Genomic DNA, 17,505 nt, shown 5'->3' on the forward strand with positions numbered 1-17,505 from the left:
GTTTTCATGGCCCACTGCCTTTACTCAGCACCCACTTTCTTTGCCTCTTTTCCTGAATGTGAATCATGATATTATATATTATCTCCACTGCGTTCCTAATTATTTGCTTCAGCTATGCCTCTTGATTATACATATGGGATTATACATTAAACACATTAGTAATATAAAATGTAGTCTATTTTAATGTAACATAGTATATAATACAAATCTTACATATGTTTATATATATTACATTCCATAAACATATTAAATAAGATGCATTACTGAGGCCTCCCCGGTGGCACAGCAGGTTTAGCGCTACTCTGTGAAGCTGTCCTCAGCCTCGACAGTGCGGGTTCAATTGTATTTCTGCCGTCTGCCTGTTCTGCTCCCTGCTCTGTCTCTGGTGAATCCTCTCACCCTCCTTTGCCTCTAGACTGTACCCCAGCTCTTGTATAAAAATAAATAAATCTTTAAAAAAAAGATGCATTACTACTGCACCTGAATTAAAATTTTAAAACTGTTTTTGTGATATATAAAATTAAAAGCATTACAGACATACTTTATCAATTATTTCCTCTATGACTGAAGCAAACTATAAAGATTGGGAATACAATATTTCAAGGAGTAATTATATAATATACTTGGTGTAAATTTCAACTTCATTCATAATTTCATAATTTTTAAGCACTCTATTTCTGCACCAATTATAGGAATGCTAGATAAAATATCCAATAGCAATTTAAACAGTAGCTCACCCAAATGCTATCATTGAGAATCAAAACCAAAGCTAATATAGAGAGCAGGGAGCAGGGCTGATACGATGGTATGTTGTACTCTTGCTCTGGAAGCAGGTGGGAGTTGCAAGAAGTTCTATCCTTCCAGGCTAATCATGGGGGGTGGATAACTCCATTCAAAATGTGAAAATGACTGGAGTCAGACTTATTCGTTGAAACTGGAGGTCAAATGTGTAGTTCACATTCCCTCCAAAGCTTCAAAAAAGAGAGCTTCATAAAGTTAATAATGACCTTTACCCAGAACTAAAGCTTTTGCTAAACTATCATCTAGAAGGTGGGAAGAAAAAAAAATCACAAACCCTTGACCATAGAGTGAGCCAGGCGACATGCTGTTTTGAAGAATACATCTTTTACATCCCTAAAATAAGCACGCAGCATCAATCCAAACCAAGATTAAAGGCTTATTTTTTTGAACAGGAGGCCAAAGAGAAGAGCTAACTGGAAGAAATGCTTTATGGGACAAAGGTATGGAGAAATGGAAAAATGATGAAAATACAGTTTCACACAAAGAAATCCAACATTGGATAATATATAAAAACACCAAATGTTAAACAAGACAAACATAAAAAAATAGAATATATATTCTTCCATATGAATTTCAAATAGATTAGTCTGAAATAAGCTTCAAAGTGTCTTTGGTTTTTTCAAAGGGATAAATAAAGGGATACCAGAGATAGAAGTCATCCCTGCAAAAATAAATAAATAAATAAAGGAGGGGGAAGCAGACGCACAATGTCTCAGTTGACTATCAACAAGAAAACTTAAAATGTTCCAAATGGAAATGAGATGAAGCTGAGAAATTAAGATGCATGACAGAAGGTACATGTTAAGCAAATAAAAGCCCAATTACAAAATATGAAAGCTAGATTAACAGGTTTCTTTAAATGCTTAATAGGAATTTATTTGAAAATATCACAGAAAGTTAATTATTTAGGTCTATAAAATGAGATATATTTCAAGTGTTATGCAAGCAAATTAAATTCAAATATAGATGTGAAAGGAGGCTATTCAAAGATAAAGAGAATGTATTAAAACCAGTGAAGGCAAAATAGAGACTATATATACATGGATGGCAATTGGAGATAGCATTTCTTGAATCAAAATTGAATGTGAAAATATAATGAAAAATAACAAAGGTGATGAAGAAAAATAATTGTAAGTCTAGAAGTCTAAGTTGAGAAAATTATTAGGGGGGAAATAATCTTTAGGACAAGAATATTCACTGAAAGAAGTTCTAACTTCTGCTTTCACCAAAACAAAAGTAATGAGATACAAAAAATAAAACATGTATTGATAGAAAATGTAGGTAGAAATAACCAATACTTATACAAAAATAAATTTAAAAATTATAGTTGAATGCTATATCCCATATGAGGTGAAACAAGTTTTTAGACAACTCTAACAAAGAAAATAGGAAAGGGAACGGGAAAAAGAGGTTTTGTGTAAATGAATAAAGCTTAAGTATTTTTCTTATTCCATAGCATTGAAACCACTACAATGAAGATGATCAGTAAAAATAGTTTTAATTTAGTATTAATGTAAATATTTTTGGGTATTCAATAACGTGATTAAAAACATATTATGACTACAAAATCTATAGAGAAAGCTTATAGCACATAGAAAAATTGAACAATAGGAAAGATTTTCCAAGAAAATGAGAAAATTAGGGTAAAAAAAGGATAAATATGTAGTTTCAAGTTACATTGTTATCCTATGGAATCTGTTTTTAGTCAAATAGACTCCATCTTGTCTCTAAGTTGCCATTTTGAGAAGTCTGGGTGAAAAATAAGCAGCAGCCTGACTATGCTATCAGGGGCTGTGGAAAAAAAACCTGAAATTTCCCAATTGATTACAGCAAAACACTGTGTCTCCTTATCAATGATTAGCAGACAGGAAAGCTATATACTGATTGTTATAAAGACCCCACACTACAGCTTTCTCCCTGAAGAATCCTGTCATCCAATCCAAAAGTTTCAAGCAAATGATTTAGAAATAGTTAAACCCTCCTGTTTGCTTTTTCACAACTTCCCTATATCCTGACTCTGGGGCAGGACACCAAGACACTGTCCCTTAATCATGTACCCAAATCATTTCTATTCTTGCATAAATGCTTTCCTCATTATATTAAAGCCTGATTATTTCTCAGTTTACAATATGCATGCATGTTTAAATTGATTAAAAATTCCAAGCTAGGGCCTCCCCTGGTGGTGCAGGTGGTAGAGCGCAGTGCTGTGAAGCTGTCTGCAGCCTCTGCAGCTTGGGTTCCATCCAGGCCGGTAGGTGAGAATCCCACATGGTGTGGCAGACCTCTCCTGTCTCGCCTGCTGCTCCCCTCAGCAGTGTATTTCATCAGTCTGCCTGTTCTGCTCCCCGCTCTGCCTCTGGTGAATCCTCTCACCCTCCCGTGCATCTGGCTTGTACCCCAGTTCTTGTATGCATAAATAAATTTTAAAAGAAAAAAAAATCCAACCCAAATAATTTTCAAATGAAATTTATAAAGTATATAATAAAATATTAGAGTTGATAAAATAATAAACATTTCATAAGAAATAACAAACTTTTATATACCTAAAATGAGGCCAAGGAAACATAAAATCAGAGATGGATGAGGTCATAATTATATATTTTATTAATATGCTTTATAAATATGTAAATTATTCAAGCAAATTTTTAAAACTATAATTTCAGTTATAAGCTTTATAGAAAAGTTATCCGATATATATTTAAACTGATGAAGGAGAAACAAAACTCATTAAAAAACATACAAAAAGATCATTTAAAATGAGAGCAAACTGCTTTCAGTTCATGGAAGATAATATGGGTGAAAGTTAATTTCTGTTCCTCATACTGAGAGGTGGAATCTCTTTGATCTCCTTGTCACTGGGTGGCTTTAATGGCCCCAGTGACCAATATAGTATCATCAAATGATGCTAGACAGTTATTAGTCTCATCTTTAAGAATGCTCTCAGCTTCTACTATTTTTTTTTCTGTTGGATCTTAGAAGTGAAATACAGGGAGTCTATGTACCTAAGATCACTACATTCTAACAACATAAGGGGTCTAGAATAGATACTCTACAGCTCTAATCTTGCAGTTATCCATATGAAGTGACCAAAATGTGAATATAATAAACAAGGAGATTGGTCTTCTATATCAATCCATTCTGCAGTTCAATACTGCCAAAAGATGTCTGTTGGTACCATTTGGAGGAGAAATATTACCTAGTAGAATGTTCCTAGAGGACTATGGTGCCTTGATGGTGGACGTGGTGTGGTAACAGACACAACTATACCTCTAAATCATAAACAGTTTTATAAACTGTGCCTCAATATAAAAATAAGATATAGCAAAATGTTTGCTGTTTAACTTTGTATATTATGTTCTTATGGAAAAATATATAATTGACTTAAGCTATGTTTAAAAAAAAAGACCATTTTTTAAAACAAGTTTAAGAATCAATTTTGTAAAAGTCATCAATGTACATTATAGTATTAAGAGATTGAAGTCACACAATTTTTTTACCACCACAATAGATTCATAAACTAAATGAATTAATAAAGTTCACATTTAGTATATGATAAAATTCAAAATAATTTCATTTGTTCCTTAAATAGGCAAAGTAAACCCATGTTTAATATCTTTAGAACATGTTTTTTTAGTCAAATTTCATTGGTTTACCATTTGTTTACAAAGCTATGTAATATTAGGAGTACAACTTCCTACCTTCATATGTGTGTAAGCTTCATTCAATGACCACTAAGGTTCTGGTGCGTCACACTGTCAAACTGACTCCTCTACCCATGGTTGCTACCTCCTCTCCCTCTGGTAATCAACTTATTTTTCACACCACCTAAGAGCTATTTTTGTTGTGTTCTAGCAAAATGGATTTAATTCTGCCTGTTGTAGAGAAATGTCACTGTCATTGTCCTTCACAATTCAAGATTTTTCAAAGTTTATCTGCCCAGAGACTACTTCTCATAGTGATCCCTTAAATTTCACAAAATGAATCATAAACAAATAAATAAATGGAATTCTGATTCTGATGCTAAAGGGACTAAATTTGTTAAATGTTCTAATCATTCTAAGATAAACAGATGGCTTCTATTCAAGCAAGCAAAGCAGTAATTATACACATCTGTACAATACCAATAAAATCTAATATATCCAGAAGCTATTGGCTGCCATTTCAGACAACAGTCTCTGAGAATAACATTTGTATAATCATTTAGTCATTTTTCATAAAAGCTATAATGACAACCAAATATTTTTTTATCATGCAAAACACTAGGAATGGGTCTTATATTTATTGCTCCTAAAAAAATTGCTATTGACTGTATGTCAATAGAATATCAAGCTTTTTAATCTTAGTATCTGTGCTATTTTCTTTCTTTGTGTGCTATTAGATATTTGCTCCTGTTTATAATGAAAGTTCATGTTTACTCAGTTATTTGAAGAATCTTGTATAGTCCTATCATCAGGGGTATGATAAATATTACACCTCCAAAAATCATGCTAAAAATATTGATCACCAAAAAAGATGGATACTGTTCATTGAATTCTAAACATTTCTTCTGAATTTTCATACACAGGCAGAAATGCCATCACCTAAGTAGGATATTGCAGTTCCACGTGAAGGAACAGCAGCTCAGCCATCTGGAGAGATACTTTAAAGTTTTTTATTGTCCAATTGGTTTCTTTAACTCTGTATGGCAGCCTGTAGACACCCACATTTTCTGTCTAGAAGTGCAAATGAATGCTTTTATTTCTGGCAGCTCATGTAAAATGCTGCACTCCAGATAACCAGACTGAAATTCTTCTGGCAACCAAAATAATTTCATTAGCTCAGTTAGAATGGCACACATAAAATTCAGATTATACCCTGTAAAATCAATTTATTTACTAATCTTAATGAGGTCAATATGTTTTTCTATATTCAAAACACTGTAAAGTTAACTTAATTTTAGGACCAAATTAAAATACATATTTCTGAATGTGAATACTGTGTAGCTTATTGTAGTAAAGATATGTCTAATTTAGTAATCTTAAGGGAAATAGATGGTGATTAAGGTAGAGTATTGTGAGAATTTTAGCAGTTATTTTTGTCTTCCAAATTCCTGTTCTTTTCAATTAATCTGTATTGATGATTGTGAATTAATTGGCATATACTCAAATAAATTTGCATTATCTTAATAGGAAAACTAGTGTTTTACCTAGGTCAGCAAAGTTAAGTATAGTTGATGAAAAATGACGTTTTTATTGAGAAAAGTGTTACCCATTTAGGATTGTAATTCAGCAAGTATGTATTTCTATGTTATATATCATCTTAAAAGTTGCTTATAGGAACATTGATAGGCACTAAAGGTAAGAAAATAGATAATTTTTTTCTTCTCATCAAGCTTATAGCTCTTTTAAAAATCTTAGATGTAAGCAAAAATACAAAGTTACCTTGTAAAATAATCATAGTCACTATAACAAGAATTCAGAAAATAAAGGGATTAATAGTTATTGAATGGACAAATTTCAATTTCATGGAAAAAATGGAAACTTACTTGGATTTTAAAAGATTAATAGAATGTAAATGAAATTTTGTTTCTGGATTATATGATTAAGTAATGTGACCATAGTTCTGGCTAGTGACATATAGACAGCACTGATACATTTTACATTATATGAATGGTAAATAGTTAAAATAATCAAATGAGATTAAAAGGGATTTGCCATAACAGGCATTGAGATTATCTTGACACACTGAATGAAATATCAATATATAACTACTAAGATGTGTAGGTGTTTAACAAAATAAATATGACAGCTAAAGGTTAAAGCAATATTGTATATACAGAGGTTGCAAATATAAACATATAATGATATATATTATATAATGATACATATTATATATAAATATATATGTGTGCATGTATATGTGTGTGTATACAAACCATCAAAATGACATTATGTGATAATGAGCCAATTGTTAACTGTATTGTTCAGGGTTTATGACAACATATTTCTGGACTTAGCATTTATAACTTCCAATATATAAAGTTAATGTTAATTATGTGGCAGTCCCTCCTCACCCCTTGGTAAACATAAAGCAAATATCTTGTTGGGCTGTGGTCCAGGGTTTAAGGAAATCAATTTTGATTAGTTTCCATGGAACTTGGTCATAGTTAGCTCTTTTCTTTTGTAAGGTCAGCCTGTAGATCATTTTTAGACAAGATACTTTTACCTCTCATTTTCCTCATCTTTAATATGTGGGCACTAATGGTACCTACCCTGATAGTACCTGGTGTCAGTTTAAATGATTTGCATAGCATGCTAAGTACTCAATAAGCAATAGCTCTTATTAAGCATGCATATAATTATAGCACAAGTGCCTTACAATTGATACCATGCTAGAAGAGTTCAGAGTCACTAGAATTTCTAGAGTGATAATCTAAATCAAACAATGGTTTGCAAAAAGAGAAAAATGCAGGGGAATCAGAATTTGTTTCCACTATATAAACAGTAGAATCAAATATGCTTAGGTCTAAGACAAGCTTCAGCGATTTAACATCTGTAAATCTGTTTCTCTCTCTGTGAAATATATCATTGTAGTTCCTTTATTACAGGATTAAGATTAGAAATACTGTACATAAAGTATTAGCGACATGCCTGGCTTGAGGAAGTACTAAATTAATTTTGGTTACCTTTACCCCTTACAAGGTGAAAAGGACTATGATGTTTTCAGATAAATCAAAATTAAAAGATAAGATGCAATTTATGAAAAAATACCTTATTGAAAGAGATTAATGAATACTCAAATGTGGAAGTATATTCAGGAATAAGAAAAGGTATTTTAAACATCTCTTTTGTACTCAAGTCTACAAATTATAATTAGATTTTTCAGAAAAACAAATGAGATAATTCTAAAGTTCATATAGGGGATTTAGTAACCAAGATTAGACAAAATAATAAACAGTTTAACAAACATAAACTTCGTAGTACAACATGTCACAATTAAAGCAGAGTTATGGTAAGCAAAGGAGTGTGCTATTGGCAAAAGGATAAACAAACAAACACAAAAAAAAAAAAAAAACAAGAAGGACAAGAGCAGAATCTAACATAATTTTGGAAAGAAGTTAACTTTCATTTTTAGAATCAGATTTATCAGTATTGAAGAAAATATACATATAAACAAGAATGACTTTCTAGAGTGAACCCTGTATTACTTGATTGCAGTTAGAGACATATTTTTGAACTCATATTTAGTTCAATGGATATACAAAAGGATAGATACCAAAATACAGACATGTATATATTGCTAATTGTTCCTTGAGAGCACTTAGAAGTAACTCAGCAAACTATGTACAGTCATTGCCCAACTATTTGTTTCTAAATAACATGTTTACAAACAAAGGAACAAGGATTTTGGAGACACTGTTGAGTCTAGTATGGGGGGAGATGGTGGAGGGAGAATTACATTATAGCATCTAGGAATAATTTGTCAGACCAGAAAGTAGGAATATATTCAAAAATGATAAAGGTGTTGCCCCTCAAAGAGACACAAGACCTACTTGTGTATTGATGGAGAACAATAAATGAATTATATCTCCATATCCATAAGTGTTTATATAATGGTACTACACAGAGTGAATATGCATAAAATAGAAAACTCTTATATGAAGTTGATGAACTTCAGGGACTTAATTTTTCTTGGAAGAAAATAAATTGCAGGAAACATACATCCCAAGGTCAGTTTCAGGAACATTTAAAACATGCAAAATAAAATCACAGTATCCTCAAAAATATGTATGCAAATAGTAAAGTTATAGAAGATGAATTGGAATGATACACATAAAATTTAGAGTAGAAGGACATTCTGTGAAATTACCAAAATAAGTAAATTGGGAGGGAACTTCAACAGTATATTAAGCTGGGTGTTGAATATACATATATATATTTATATACATACATATATTATTCATTATACATTTTGAAGTAGTTAGCATTTTACAACAACATTTTAATTTTATATGTTAAATTTCTTTTATCATCCTAGTTGATCCTTCCTTAACATAATTTTGTTTAGTGTCTTTCTTAAAACATTTTATCAGAACTGTATATTATAGTGCAAGTTTTAACTATATGAAGAGAATTATCTTCTTTTATCTGTAATTCATCTTATTAATGTTGTTTAAAATGAAACAGCTTTTTTTCATGTTTTGTGTTACTATCTTATATCTTACTGTCTCCTCCTATAATTCAAAAAAACAGGAAAACTTTTCCACGTGTATTGATGTGAATTACTATTTGTCAGTATTTTTGTCTAAGCTTAATTTTGAACAGAGGAAACAAAGAAAAAAATAGAATAAGTGCTGAACCTTGAATAATAAAATGGAAACGCTGTACTGTACTGAAGGATGTGTCTCTTAGGAATGGCCAGAGGTTGTCACTCAAGAGATCTTCTGTTATTAGTTTATAGTGGTTCAGATTCTTATCCTCATTTGCAGGGTCAGAAAACTGTGTAATTATACCCAAATGGATCTTATACTTGTGAACTATATTAATCTCTTAAAATTGATCTATAAAACCAGGGCAATGTATTCATCTAACTAAAAATAAAACTTGAAATGGGAGGAATGTTTAGGTCTGTATCAGATGTTTATCCTCTCTCTGTAGATAGATTTTTGATGGAAAACAAGAACATAATTAAAAAGTTATTTTGAGAATCTTTAAGGATAAAAATAATGACTAGAATCTCATTTTTACTGGCATTGGGATAACATAATATGTTTACCCAAAATATTAATAATAAATATCTTGTTAATGGAATGTGAATATCTGAAGCACATTTGCCAAGGCTCCTTCTTCCCCGATTAGGGCTCGGATGGCAAGAGCCTACATTTGTTTCTGTGACTCTCCTTTTTCTACATTCCCATGATGGAGACTTGATACTCTTGATTGGCATATTCTTTTTTTTTAATAATATAATGTATTCAGTCAAATTACAACCAAATCTTGAAGCCAGGGACCTTGCCTGCCTTTGAGGTGACTTTGTATAACTCTGCTTTGATACATTGTGTTGATTTTCCAGTGTAACTCTCTCAGGACATCTGATATCCTTTGTTTCTATTTTCATCTGATGTCTGTCATCTAACATAATAGCTATCACTTCCAGTTTTGTGTTGTCTGCAATTTTAATCATCCAAGTCATTGATAAAAATGTAAAACAGAGCAGGAGCAGAAGCCTCTGTTGCATGCTACTTGAATGTGTTTTCTCTCTTGGCAAGAATTTTCAGTAATAATAGATTTTTCTGAACAAGATCAACCACTGACAACTCCACCCAAATAGCATGCCTTCCAACATGACTTCTTGTTCTCAAGGACATTATATGAAACCTTGTCAGATGCTTTCCTGAAATTCAGATGCATTGCCTCCAGTGCATTATCCAAAGTAATAATAGATCAGTAAAACTTATGTGAAATAAAATATATTTGATCTAAATTGATCAAGTTTAAAAGGTCATATACTCTTGTATTGTACTTTTTTATTTTAAAAGCATAATACCATTTACTTGTTTGAAGGTTTTCAGTTTGTCTTTCATAGTTGTTCACATACAAAAACCCATATCTTTGTAAATGATTCCTTGGACCAAACAAGCAGAAGCCTGACAATTATTGAAGACTCCTTTCCAATTTTCCAGGAGTCAAAAATCTAAGGTTGTAGGAAATGAATTATGTGTCCCCTTCCCAAATTAATAGTCTGAGAACCTCTGATAATGAATCTGTGTGGAAAGAGGGCCTATTTTTTTAAATATTTATTTTTTATATATTTACTCATACAAGAACTAGGGTACAGGCCAGAGGTGTGGTGGGTGAAAGGATTTATCAGAGACAGAGTGTGAAACAGAACAGGCAGATCCACTGAAATACACTGCTGAGGGGAGCAGTGAGTGAGTCAGGGGAGGTCTGTTGCGCCATATGGGTTGCTCCCTGGCTGGATATCAAACTCGTGCTGCAGTGGCTGCAGAAAGCTTCATAAGTTGTGTCTTAACCCCTTGCACCACCAGGAAGGCCCCGGAAAGAGGGCCTTTGAAGCAGGTAATTAAGAACATAAGAGTGGGACTTAATCCAATAGGACTAGAAACCTTAGAGGAAGAGGAAGAAATGCACAGGGAACATACACACACACGCACATACACAAATGCACATGCATGCATCCCCCCCCCCTTATACACACCATGCCATACAGGAATAAATCAAAAAGGCAACTATCTTCAAGGCAAGGAGAGATTGTCTTTAGAGAAATCAAACCTGCCAACACTTTTGTCTTTGACTTTCAGCCTACAGAACTGTGAGAAAATGCATTTTCGTTGTTTAAGCTATCCATTTGGTGGTATTTTGTTATGGCATCCCCGACAAATAAATTAATATATACTGGATTCAAGTAAATTGATTAACTGCAGTACAAAGTGTGGTAAGAAAATATTTTAAAATATAAATCATAGTTTTCCTCTGCAGTTTGTTATATCCTGTATCAATCTGACATTTACCTGTCTTTCTTCGAAGAATTTATAATCATTTTTTTCTATGTTCTATTTTCTCATTTTTGAAGGATTAATTTGTTGTTTTTCTGGCACTTTGACTCAGCTAACTATTATTAAACTTGTTCTTAAGGGTTAAAATCTCATGAGTCAAAATGTGAGATGTCTTTAGAAAAGTTGTAGAAACTCAGAGATTCAAGAATATTAAGGAAACAGAAGAACAGAGGAATCAAATCATAATGGACTGATTCATTTTCAGATGAATGTCAGTGTCACGGTAATATAAATATCCATCTTCTTGGTATATTGAAGCAGGCTTTATTCCTTTAGATGTAAGGATTATTAGATAATTTATGGGAATAATAGTTAATTTCTTCTTATGAAGAGTAGGTAGGTAGCTGTCAGGGAATTACAAAGAAAAAGAAAAGTGGTTCTATTTATTCATATAAAAATCAAGTGAACAGGTCATAGCAATTATATTACTAATTCATTTTTTTTTATTATCTTAGCCAGTTTGGAGGGATAGGTCGACTAACTCTGCAAATAAATTCTAACAGTGTCACTTTTGAATAAAAAAAATCTATTACTTTATGGATACAAAAATGGGAGCTGTAGTGATAAAAGTGAGATAATTAAAACAAACAAACCAAAAGAAAACAGATTTCCACCATTCTAATAAACCACCTCTCCTAATACTACTTTATTCCTTGTGGTTGTTTACTTATACATGCAATTTAAGAAAATTATGATTACACTGTAGATAGAATTATGTGTTTTCTTTTTTAAAATGAAAAGAAAAAATTTTGACATATGTTAGAGACGTTTTTGAAAATTTACTAAAATTACTATTATTGGTTGAGACAGAAGAAACATTTTTTTAAATTAAGATTCTAGATATAATGGTAAGAGTAATGGATTTTCACTTTCCAAAATATGTTAAAATGAGGCATTTCTAGATGAAAATGATCAATTTAATATTGATGTTCCAATGTTAGGAGCATCCAGTCTGGCAAATTGAACTTTTCATGAAAAGAAAAAAAAATGAAGCAGTCTCAGCAATCTCAGTAATTTCTCCCATAAAATTAAAAAAAAAATCCTCATTATTGTATAAATGGTATAATGTGCACATCAGAAACATCATAGTTCCTTGCAGTGGTTTGGAAATTAGCACAGTTCATCAGCTTCATTTGACTCTAACTCATGTCAATCTATCTATGAGTGGGAGAAGTATCAATATCCAAGATACCATAAAATTACCAATTAATTATGATGATGAAACTTCATTATACTTTATCAGAATTCTTCCTATACTAAATTGTAACTTTCAGTGCTTAATTTGTAGATATTGACTACATGGTGTGTGTTTAGTAGCTCAGGATGGTTTTATACTAACTGCAGAGTTAAAGGAAAAATAATAATTCATTGAGATCTTTGAAAACATAAAAACTCATTTTGTAGCATTGGAAAGATCTAAGAACTAATTTTGACTCAAATTTTAAATCAGCTAATCAAACTATTACCAAAGCTAGTTTAAATGAGATGAGAAAGAACAGGAATAGTAGACATAGTGGCTATCAATAATAAGGTGTTTCTGAGTATTTGGAAATGAGAGAAACGCTAAAATATGTCTAGAGAGTATTTTCAGTCCTTATCTCTTTGTATTTGATGGTTTAAAAATGGAAAGGAATGAACATCTATGGTTTTAGTTTCTTATTTACATAAAAAGATTTTCACTAGCTGAAAATTTCACTAAATTGTTATAAATTTCAAACTTGAAATTTAACTATTGTTTTTTAAATTTAAAAAATCTTATAAGCTTTATTCCTTTTCTTATTCCTTATCATAAGGTATATTTCCTTGCCATGTGAAATGTGCCCAGATCTAATCCTAAAAAGATTTTTGATTTGATGACAGATGTATTGACAATCCATTAATCAACCAGCTTAAAAACAAAATTTTTCAATGCAGTGTATGTTATTTATTAAATATGCTATATTTGAATCATCCCAGTCTAAACATAATGGATAATACAAAGAATCTGTTGTTTCACTTATAATTTAAACACTGCATAACATAAAAGAACTCAGGATCCTTGCTTCTGTCCTAATACAGTATTCTGACAAAGTTTCTTTTGTTTTATTGCATACTGAGTGATTTGGCCTGTATTGAAAAGCAGTTCAGAAAATCTCAGAAAAGGATAATGTCTGTTGAGGATAACTGATGCTGGCTTCCATGGAAATGCTAATTTGGTAACAGTCACTGTCAATCAGTCGCCTTCAGTTATTGTTCCAGCACTTCTAGATGCAATATGTACTGGCTGATGAAAGTCCTCACTACGGTAATTAGATGGTTTTCAAAGGAGAAAAAAGAATTCTTAACTTAGGCTAAGGTAAACAGGTTCTGAGAAGAAAAATAATCCTAAATAGCTTAACATGATTCAAGGAAATAAATAAAATCCTACTTGGTCTCATTTTTTATAACAAAACTAAAAGAGAAGAGCATAGTTTGAACAGATTCAGCCTATTATACAATGTATAAAAATGATTCTTTATTGTTTGTCTGTATTTATGTTATAGTAATAAAATTAAAGGGTGATTGTGTATCTTTTGAGGCCATATGCATTTTAATATAGTTGTAGAATGAAGTGTAAAAGTTTTATTATCCAGATGACCTGAACTATATCTGTGAAAGTCAACAACTAGATGAAATATAAATTTATCCTAATTATTTTTTCACTTTACTAAATAGAAAATACAGCTTTGATAGAAGGGGAAAATGGAATATAGGCCTGCAATTAAATAATGTAAACATTAAAGGAAGTAGAACTCAAAACTTTAAAAAACAAGCTTTTTTCTACTTCTGTGAATTTGGGGGTAAATGAAATTAATTTGCACCTGTCAAACCACGGTGAAACCCTAAAGGACACAATGTTTTGGTCTGGTTTCCATTTTAAAAAGATGAAATATTGTCATATATAATATATATGCATATGTATACATACATATGCATATATGGATATATACATGGAATATATAGCTAATAGCCCATGTTCTTTATCCAGTCTTTCATTGATGTCCATTAGGTTTATCATGCCAGGATTTGAATAGTGCGGCAATGAACATAGGGATATGTATATCTTTTCACAGAGTGAGATCTCATGGTGAAATTGTAGATGTCTGACTCTACATGCCCACTTGTATTTCCTCTCCTATTCCTTCCTCCACCACCACCTTCATTAAAGTCTGGTATATTTTCTTTCACTGTAATTTACTTTATAATCCCTAGAAATTTATATGACTGAAATTATATGTGTGTGTATTTACTTTGTGCCTAATGATACACATATTTTCATGTTCTTATTTTCCTTACCTACATATCTTTGGTGTGATCTTGGTTTAAATAATTTGCCTATTTTAAAAATTATGTTGTTTGTTTTCTTGTGTTTATAGTGCTTTATAACTATTGGACACAAGTCCTTAATTAAATATGAGCCTTTAGAATATTAACTCCCAGTTTGTGACTTGTCTTTTCGTGTCAAGTAAATTTTGAATTCCATGAAATTAAATTTATAATCTTTTTTTTCTTTTAGGAAATCTATTTTCAAATGGGCATATAATTCTGTGTTGCCGTATTTTTCAATATTTCAGAAAGATTTTGAAATCACTATAGATTTATATGCCATTGTGAGAAATTACACAGACAAACCTCATAGCTCTTTTACCGTTTTCCCCAATGGTAAAAAATGACAAAACTATGTTATAATATCTTTTTCAGGATATTTAAAATGGCATATTCCACTGGTCTTCAAATTTCCTAGTTTAGTTCAGTTGTTTTAACAATTTTCTTTTACAACTGGTTTTGTCACTCTTCCTTGTAATTTTCTTCATGTCTCTTGTTCTTATGATTTGTTAAGCTTCCTGGGTCTATATATTTTTGTGTTTTTTTTTTTTCCCTAGAGGATTTCAATTATACATTGTTGGCTTCTGGATATTGTCTCATGGGTCACTAATCCACTGTTCAGTTTATTGCTCTCTCCCTGTTTCTTTTTGAATATTTTTCATAGCTAAGTATTCAAGTTCAATTACCTTTTTTTTGCAATGTCTAACCAGATTTTAGAACAGTATCTTTATATATTCTGTCTTTTAAATGTTTGAACTCTTAGGAAACAGGTAAAATAACTATTTAAAAATGATTGTCTCCTAATTTTAACATCTAACAAACTTTCTAAATTCTAACAAACTCCTTCTTTGCTCTTTGAAAGCCTGATAAATTTTTATGGGGATGCTAGAAATAGTGATATTTGCCATCTTAGGAACTGGTTATATTTTGTGTTCTTAGAAATATTTGTAAATATGGGCCTCTCCTGGTGGTGCAGCGGTTGAGTGCTGGGCTGCGAAGCTGCCTGCGGCCTCTGCAGCGCAGGTTCAATCCCCGGCTGCCTGTGAGGGTCCCACATAGCGCGACAGACCTCTCCTGCCGTGCCCGCTGCTCCCCTCAGCAGTATATTTCGTCAGTCTGCCTGTTCTGTTCCCTGCTCTGGCTCTGGTGAATTATCTCACCCTCCTGAGCTTGTGACTGAACCCAGTGCCTGTATAAATAAATAAATAAATAAATCTTAAAAAAAATATTTTATGGATATTACCATTTTACAGTTTTATCCTCTCAAGTTTACTTATAAAATCTTTAAAGGAAGGCTCAGATCATTGCTTGGTCTAGCTTTAATATTCCAACCCTGATCTGTACTCTCCGCAGTGAATCATGAATCATGATGTGTTCAGTCCAACTGTTGGTATAGTCTGCATCCTGCCATGAGGAACTGTTAATTTTCAAGGTTCTTTCTTTCCTCAGTCTCAGGTAGTTCCCCCCATGCCTGCATTGATGAATGCGCAGGTAAATATTTGAGAGGTAACATAGGTAACATACATCTTACTACATGTATCTCTCACCTGGATGTTGTTATAAAATGACAAGAGATTATAAAGATTTATATAAGTTACCTTAAATCATAAGCTAAATACACCATAAGGTACGTGTTAGAAAAGAGCTTCATAACCAAGTGGATTATCATAATCACCTAGAGAAATTTTTAAAACTGCAGATCCTAGGATGCTCCTTCTACAGATTCTATTTCAAGATTCTTTCTCTCCTCCCACCATATCTCAGGGTTTAAAAAGCAGTCCTGTGATTTAGATGTCAGGCCATAGAGTTGATATCATTCCAAAAGTATTCAGTGGCTACCATGTAATGAGGGTTGGGTTGGGATGAGGAGTGAGTGCAAATAACAAGTGTTAAGCTACTTGTCCTCCAGGAATTCAGTCCTCTGAAGAAAACAGTGAAGTAGACAAATGTTTGCAATTTAATATAGTAAGTGCTATGAGCGTGTATCAGGAGAGTATTTAAACTAAATTGAGGAAGAGTATTGCATGGCTCCTAAAATCCAGGCATTCTCACTAAATGTATGAAGTACTCTCCCTCACAGAAGAAGAAGAAAAATTCAAATATTCTTATCAAATGTTCTTTCTTTTAAAAATTAGGACAGAGGGCCTCCCAGGTGGCGCGGTGGTTGAGCGCTGGGTTGGGAAGCTGCCCGCGGCTGCGGCGCCGGTTCGATCCCCGGCTGCTCCCCGGCCACCAGAGGAGGGTCCCACATGGCGCGCGGACCTCTCCTGCCGCCCGCTGCTCCCCTCAGCAGTGTACTTCGGTCCTTCTGCCTGCTCTGCTCCCCGCTCTGACTCTGGTGAATTCTCTCACCCTCCCGCGCTTCTGACTGTGCCCAGTGCATGTATAAACAAAACAAACAAACAATACATAAATAAATAAATAAAAACCATGCCTCTATAAAAAAATAAATAAATAAAAAATAAAAATTAGGACAGAGTCTCAAAAGGTAACAAAAGATCTTGAGAACCAAAATTTTCCCAGTATTCTCCCAATTGTTAATATCCTAATAATTTTACTTTAATGGCAGCCTGTAGTCAACCACTGGCATGATGTTTTTTTAAGCTAGCATAGCAAAAGAAAATAAGGTCAGTCTTGTTACCTGAACTTTTAAAATTGAAACCAGATCTTTGTGTATCCTATTAAGACCAACTAATCTAGAATGAATGTAGTTACATTATCATTCCCAAATTTGTATTAATATGACCAGAATTCTCAAAGGTATCTAAGCACTTTGTGATTATTTTATCAGTATCCTAATATCT

This window comes from Talpa occidentalis, unplaced genomic scaffold (genome assembly GCF_014898055.3).
Source record: "Talpa occidentalis isolate TD23 unplaced genomic scaffold, MPIMG_talOcc4v2.1 talOcc4.5, whole genome shotgun sequence".
NCBI lineage: Eukaryota > Metazoa > Chordata > Mammalia > Eulipotyphla > Talpidae > Talpa > Talpa occidentalis.